Raw genomic sequence first — 6,699 nt, forward strand, 5'->3', positions numbered from 1 at the left:
GGCGCACTCCTCACTATGCTCCCTGTGACCTCACATTTAAAATAAACAACTTTAGAGACTTAATACTCATGTAAATATGTCTTCACACCCATTCGCTCCCTAGTTAAACATTAACTTTAGGGAGAGGGAATGGGTGAGCTAGAAAGGCCAAGACGGTCTAGAGGGTGCCCTGCTCAGTCTAGTGGCGCACTCCTCACTATGCTCCCTGTGACCTCACAATTAAAATAAACAAATTTAGAGACCTAGCACTCGGACGAAGTAGGATTAAGCTAGAAAAGACAGATCAGTTCAGATTTTACCTGCTCATTGACCTCAAGCCCAGTAGCAATGCCTAACAGGCGCCGGCCCGTGCACTACCCTTGGTCTTCCTACTCAAACCATGCAGCCTGATGGGCTGTACTGGGGGAAGTCATTGTATATAACAAAAACCTAACCCTAACCCTAACCCTAACCCTCTTCACACCCATTCGCTCCCTAGTTAAACATTAACTTTAGGGAGAGGGAATGGGTGAGCTAGAAAGGCCAAGACGGTCTAGAGGGTGCCCTGCTCAGTCTAGTGGCGCACTCCTCACTATGCTCCCTGTGACCTCACAATTAAAATAAACAAATTTAGAGACCTAGCACTCTGACGAAGTAGGATTAAGCTAGAAAAGACAGATCAGTTCAGATTTTACCTGCTCATTGACCTCAAGCCCAGTAGCAATGCCTAACAGGCGCCGGCCCGTGCACTACCCTTGGTCTTCCTACTCAAACCATGCAGCCTGATGGGCTGTACTGGGGGAAGTCATTGTATATAACAAAAACCTAACCCTAACCCTAACCCTAACCCTAACCCTAACCTAACCCTAACCCTAACCCTAACCCTAACCCTAACCTAACCCTAACCCTAACCCTAACCCTAACCTAACCCTAACCCTAACCCTAACCCTAACCCTAACCCTAAGTCCCACTTGGTCTACCAGTGGTAGCTCCGAAAAGTCGAAAAAATGACTAAGTCCCACTTGGTCTACCAGTGGTAGGCTCGAAAAGTCGAAAAAATGACTAAGTCCAACTTGGTCTACCAGTGGTAGGCTCGAAAAGTCGAAAAAATGACTAAGTCCCACTTGGTCTACCAGTGGTAGCTCCGAAAAGTTGAAAAAATGACTAAGTCCAACTTGGTCTACCAGTGGTAGCTCTGAAAAGTCGAAAAAATGACTAAGTCCAACTTGGTCTACCAGTGGTAGGCTCGAAAAGTTGAAAAAATGACTAAGTCCAACTTGGTCTACCAGTGGTAGGCTCGAAAAGTCGAAAAAATGACTAAGTCCAACTTGGTCTACCAGTGGTAGCTCTGAAAAGTCGAAAAAATGACTAAGTCCAACTTGGTCTACCAGTGGTAGGCTCGAAAAGTTGAAAAAATGACTAAGTCCCACTTGGTCTACCAGTGGTAGGCTCGAAAAGTTGAAAAAATGACTAAGTCCAACTTGGTCTACCAGTGGTAGGCTCGAAAAGTTGAAAAAATGACTAAGTCCCACTTGGTCTACCAGTGGTAGCTCCGAAAAGTCGAAAAAATGACTAAGTCCCACTTGGTCTACCAGTGGTAGGCTCGAAAAGTCGAAAAAATGACTAAGTCCAACTTGGTCTACCAGTGGTAGGCTCGAAAAGTCGAAAAAATGACTAAGTCCCACTTGGTCTACCAGTGGTAGCTCCGAAAAGTTGAAAAAATGACTAAGTCCAACTTGGTCTACCAGTGGTAGCTCTGAAAAGTCGAAAAAATGACTAAGTCCAACTTGGTCTACCAGTGGTAGGCTCGAAAAGTTGAAAAAATGACTAAGTCCAACTTGGTCTACCAGTGGTAGGCTCGAAAAGTCGAAAAAATGACTAAGTCCCACTTGGTCTACCAGTGGTAGCTCCGAAAAGTTGAAAAAATGACTAAGTCCAACTTGGTCTACCAGTGGTAGCTCTGAAAAGTTGAAAAAATGACTAAGTCCCACTTGGTCTACCAGTGGTAGGCTCGAAAAGTTGAAAAAATGACTAAGTCCAACTTGGTCTACCAGTGGTAGGCTCGAAAAGTTGAAAAAATGACTAAGTCCCACTTGGTCTACCAGTGGTAGGCTCGAAAAGTTGAAAAAATGACTAAGTCCAACTTGGTCTACCAGTGGTAGCTCTGAAAAGTCGAAAAAATGACTAAGTCCAACTTGGTCTACCAGTGGTAGGCTCGAAAAGTTGAAAAAATGACTAAGTCCAACTTGGTCTACCAGTGGTAGGCTCGAAAAGTTGAAAAAATGACTAAGTCCAACTTGGTCTACCAGTGGTAGGCTCGAAAAGTTGAAAAAATGACTAAGTCCAACTTGGTCTACCAGTGGTAGCTCTGAAAAGTCGAAAAAATGACTAAGTCCAACTTGGTCTACCAGTGGTAGGCTCGAAAAGTTGAAAAAATGACTAAGTCCAACTTGGTCTACCAGTGGTAGCTCTGAAAAGTCGAAAAAATGACTAAGTCCAACTTGGTCTACCAGTGGTAGGCTCGAAAAGTTGAAAAAATGACTAAGTCCAACTTGGTCTACCAGTGGTAGCTCTGAAAAGTCGAAAAAATGACTAAGTCCAACTTGGTCTACCAGTGGTAGGCTCGAAAAGTTGAAAAAATGACTAAGTCCCACTTGGTCTACCAGTGGTAGGCTCGAAAAAGCTGAAAAAATGACTAAGTCCAACTTGGTCTACCAGTGGTAGGCCCGAAAAAGCTGAAAAAATGACTAAGTCCCACTCGGTCTACCAGTGGTAGGTCGAAAAAGTGCGAAATTTTTCTAAGTCCCCACTTTTGGTCTACCATTTCACGCCAAAAACTAGTGAGGGTGGCGAGCTCCAGGATTTCTGACCCCCTTCGCCCGACTCCCTTGCCCGACGAAGGTGCACTCCGGTCGGCCTCGGAGCGAGTTCGCCCGCGCTCTGGAGGATTTTTCGTCGGGGGGTTTTTCAAAGGGGTGCCGTCGGACTGTTGAGGAGAGTGGCAATCTATAGGGGTCCAAGCACTGGAGATGATTCTCCATTCATTTCTAAGCATGGCAGAGCTTAAATAAAGCCCCATTAATAGTTCCAAAGCGGATTTTTGGACACTATAACACGGACCCGATCCTACCCGACCATGAAGCTCCGCAGGTCGGCCTCCGTCCCGCCCCCCGCCCCCCAGGCGGTACGGAGGAAAAACCAAAACTTCCAGAGACGGTTCCAGGGGGGGTATCTCTTTTATTATTTTGACCCGACCGAATGGACTACCGAGCCCGCCTGGGTAGGCAACCGCGCGGCCCTCCGTGGCCACTGTGCGCGGTGCGTTCCTACCCGACCCAGCGGGTTAGCCTCCAGGGGGGTCCTCCGTCAGGGGGAGGACCTTTCCGAACCTATCCGAGGGAGTCGTAGACGGCCCGTCTATATATCAATCTGCCCTAACACGATAACCGGTCGGCCCGGAGCCGTCGGACTCGGATGCCTCGGGTGGTCCTCGCGCCCAACCGAGCTCCAGCACCCGGCTTCAAAAAGCTCCGGACCCCCGGTTTCGGAACGAGCGTTTCCTTGTTATCCCCGAAGCAAGCGGGAACTCGCGCAGCGGAGTTGCCACACTAATTTCCACTGGGAGCAATGAGGGGTGAGCTCGGACGAGCCTCTCCGCCCGTCCCCCCCTCCCCGGGGGGTCTTCGGACGGTACGGGGCCGATCCCTCTCCCCTCTAAGAACCAATGGTTTTTTCTGTGACAAAAACCACTCGCAGCAACCTGGTTGATCCTGCCAGTAACATATGCTTGTCTCAAAGATTAAGCCATGCAGGTCTAAGTGCACACGGAAGGTACAGTGAAACTGCGAATGGCTCATTAAATCAGTTATGGTTCCTTTGATCGCTCCACACGTTACTCGGATAACTGTGGTAATTCCAGAGCTAATACATGCAAACGAGCGCTGACCGGTCCTCTCTCGGGGGGGCCGGGATGCGTGCATTTATCAGACCCAAAACCCACCCGGGGGGACCCGCGAGGGTTTCCCCCGGCCCTTTGGTGACTCTAGATAACCTCGGGTCGATCGCGCGCCCACCGCGGCGGCGACGTCTCATTCGAATGTCTGCCCTATCAGCTGTCGATGGTAGCATAGGGGGCTACCATGGTGACCACGGGTAACGGGGAATCAGGGTTCGATTCCGGAGAGGGAGCCTGAGAAATGGCTACCACATCCAAGGAAGGCAGCAGGCGCGCAAATTACCCATTACCGACACGGTGAGGTAGTGACGAAAAATAACGATGCAGGTCTCTTTCGAGGCCCTGTAATCGGAATGAACGTATCCTAAACACATGGGTGAGGACCCATTGGAGGGCAAGTCTGGTGCCAGCAGCCGCGGTAATTCCAGCTCCAATAGCGTATATTAAATTTGCTGCAGTTAAAAAGCTCGTAGTTGGACTTCGGGAGTGGGCTGGCGGTCCGCCGCGAGGCGAGCTACCGCCTGTCCCAGACCCTGCCTCCCGGCGCCCCCCGGATGCCCTTGGTTGGGTGTCCGGTCCTCAGGGGTCCGGAGCGTTTACTTTGAAAAAATCAGAGTGTTCAAAGCGGGCACCAAACTCGCCTGAATGCCTGAGCTAGGAATAATGGAATAGGACTCCGGTTCTATTTTGTGGGTTTCCTGAACCAGGGCCATGATTAAGAGGGACGGCCGGGGGCATTCGTATTGCGCCGCTAGAGGTGAAATTCTTGGACCGGCGCAAGACGGACGAAAGCGAAAGCATTTGCCAAGAATGTTTTCATTAATCAAGAACGAAAGTCGGAGGTTCGAAGACGATCAGATACCGTCGTAGTTCCGACCGTAAACTATGCCGACCCGCGATCCGGCGGCGTTATTCCCATGACCCGCCGGGCAGCGTGCGGGGAAACCAGAGTCTTTGGGTTCCGGGGGGAGTATGGTTGCAAAACTGAAACTTAAAGGAATTGACGGAAGGGCACCACCAGGAGTGGAGCCTGCGGCTTAATTTGACTCAACACGGGGAACCTCACCCGGCCCGGACACGGAAAGGATTGACAGACTGATGGCTCTTTCTCGATTCTGTGGGTGGTGGTGCATGGCCGTTCTTAGTTGGTGGAGTGATTTGTCTGGTTAATTCCGATAACGAACGAGATTCCTTCGTGCTAAATAGTTACGCGGCCCCCCGCGGTCGCGGTTAACTTCTTAGAGGGACCAGTGGCGTATAGCCACGCGAGATGGAGCAATAACAGGTCTGTGATGCCCTTAGATGTCCGGGGCTGCACGCGCGCCACAATGGCCGGGCCAGCGTGTGCCTACCCTACGCCGAGAGGCGCGGGTAATCCGCTTAAACCCGTTCGTGACGGGGATTGGGGATTGCAATTATTCCCCATGAACGAGGAATTCCCAGTAAGTGCGGGTCATCAGCTCGCGCTGATTAAGTCCCTGCCCTTTGTACACACCGCCCGTCGCTACTACCGATTGGATGGTTATGTGAGGTCCTCGGATCGGCCACGCCGGGGCTCCTTCGCGGGGCCTTGGTGCTGTGCTGAAAAGTCGATCGAACTTGATCATCTAGAGGAAGTAAAAGTCGTAACAAGGTTTCCGTAGGTGAACCTGCGGAAGGATCATTACCGGGACTTGGGTTGGTAGTGCCTCCCAGTAGGCGCGACTCCCATTTCCACCAACAAAAATGTTCAAGCCACGGCCCGACGTTGGGAACTACAGGGATTCCCTTCGGCCTTTTAATGACTTGATCGAAAAACGGTGTCCTGAGCAAAAACGTGTTTTACGGCCAAAGGGAGACGGGTACCTGGCCCCCGAAGTCCGTCTGCGGGGTTTCTTACTCCGGAGGCGGCTCGGCGGCGCGGTTTGATGACCCCGAGTTCGCTTAGGCGTTCCGGGGCGCCCGTACCCGCGGCTGCCGTAAAACATTATTTCAAACCGTCACTTTTTGTGTCTGTTGGTTACATGGCTTCGAAACAAAAACAACCATAAAGAGTACAACTCTTAGCGGTGGATCACTTGGCTCGTGCGTCGATGAAGAACGCAGCCAGCTGCGAGAACTAATGTGAATTGCAGGACACATTGATCATCGACACTTTGAACGCACATTGCGGCCCCGGGTCAATCCCGGGGCCACGCCTGTCTGAGGGTCGCTATTCCAATCTATCGGACCTTTTCGTTCCGTCTCCCTCTTCCCTCCGGGGAAGAGTTAAGAGACGGTTCGAGGGGACCGCGGCTGGAGGTTCGCAGGTGCCCGCACCTTCGTCTTCCTAAAAGCAGACTCGGTCAGGTTCCCTTCTCGTTCGGGACTCGACAAAAGCCGCTCGACGGGCTTGATCGCGGGGGAAAGACTTTCGTCCACCCCTCTCGCCTTCGTCTCCGTTGCCCAGCGATGGGTCTCGGAGGCCGGCTTTCCACACACCGTCCTCTACCGTTCCTCGTTCCGGCGAGGGGAGAGGTGGCGGCGATCCGTGGAGAGACGTCGTAGCGACGGCTGCCGGTGGGTTTTACCCTCTCTGGCTGCCCGTTATGCGCGCCGTCTCTCCGTCGGCGGATCTCTGTCCTCCCTCTCCTTTTCGTTCGGGCCGAGAGCGCGGCAAAAGAGAGGTTGGTAGGATAGCTCCGGTAGAAGGCGAAGAGGGGGGGCTTAAGTTTTTTTCTTCCCGTTTTCATCCTTCGTCCTCCGGCCGAATCGAACCTCCCCGTCTCGAAAGGGTTCCTCCGAAC

At 51.7% G+C, this 6,699-nt stretch overlaps 2 non-coding genes across 2 annotated transcripts; both read left to right on the forward strand.

Moving 5' to 3' along the window:
* The first annotated feature begins 3,736 nt into the window (after positions 1–3,736).
* LOC125798631 (18S ribosomal RNA) lies at positions 3,737–5,600 on the forward strand. The gene has a single exon (XR_007437424.1). It is a non-coding gene; the product is annotated as an 18S ribosomal RNA (ribosomal RNA).
* Positions 5,601–5,971: 371 nt separating this feature from the next.
* On the forward strand, positions 5,972–6,125 carry LOC125798630 (5.8S ribosomal RNA). The gene has a single exon (XR_007437423.1). It is a non-coding gene; the product is annotated as a 5.8S ribosomal RNA (ribosomal RNA).
* Positions 6,126–6,699: the final 574 nt, after the last annotated feature.

Source organism: Astyanax mexicanus, unplaced genomic scaffold (assembly GCF_023375975.1).
Source record: "Astyanax mexicanus isolate ESR-SI-001 unplaced genomic scaffold, AstMex3_surface scaffold_67, whole genome shotgun sequence".
Lineage (NCBI taxonomy): Eukaryota > Metazoa > Chordata > Actinopteri > Characiformes > Acestrorhamphidae > Astyanax > Astyanax mexicanus.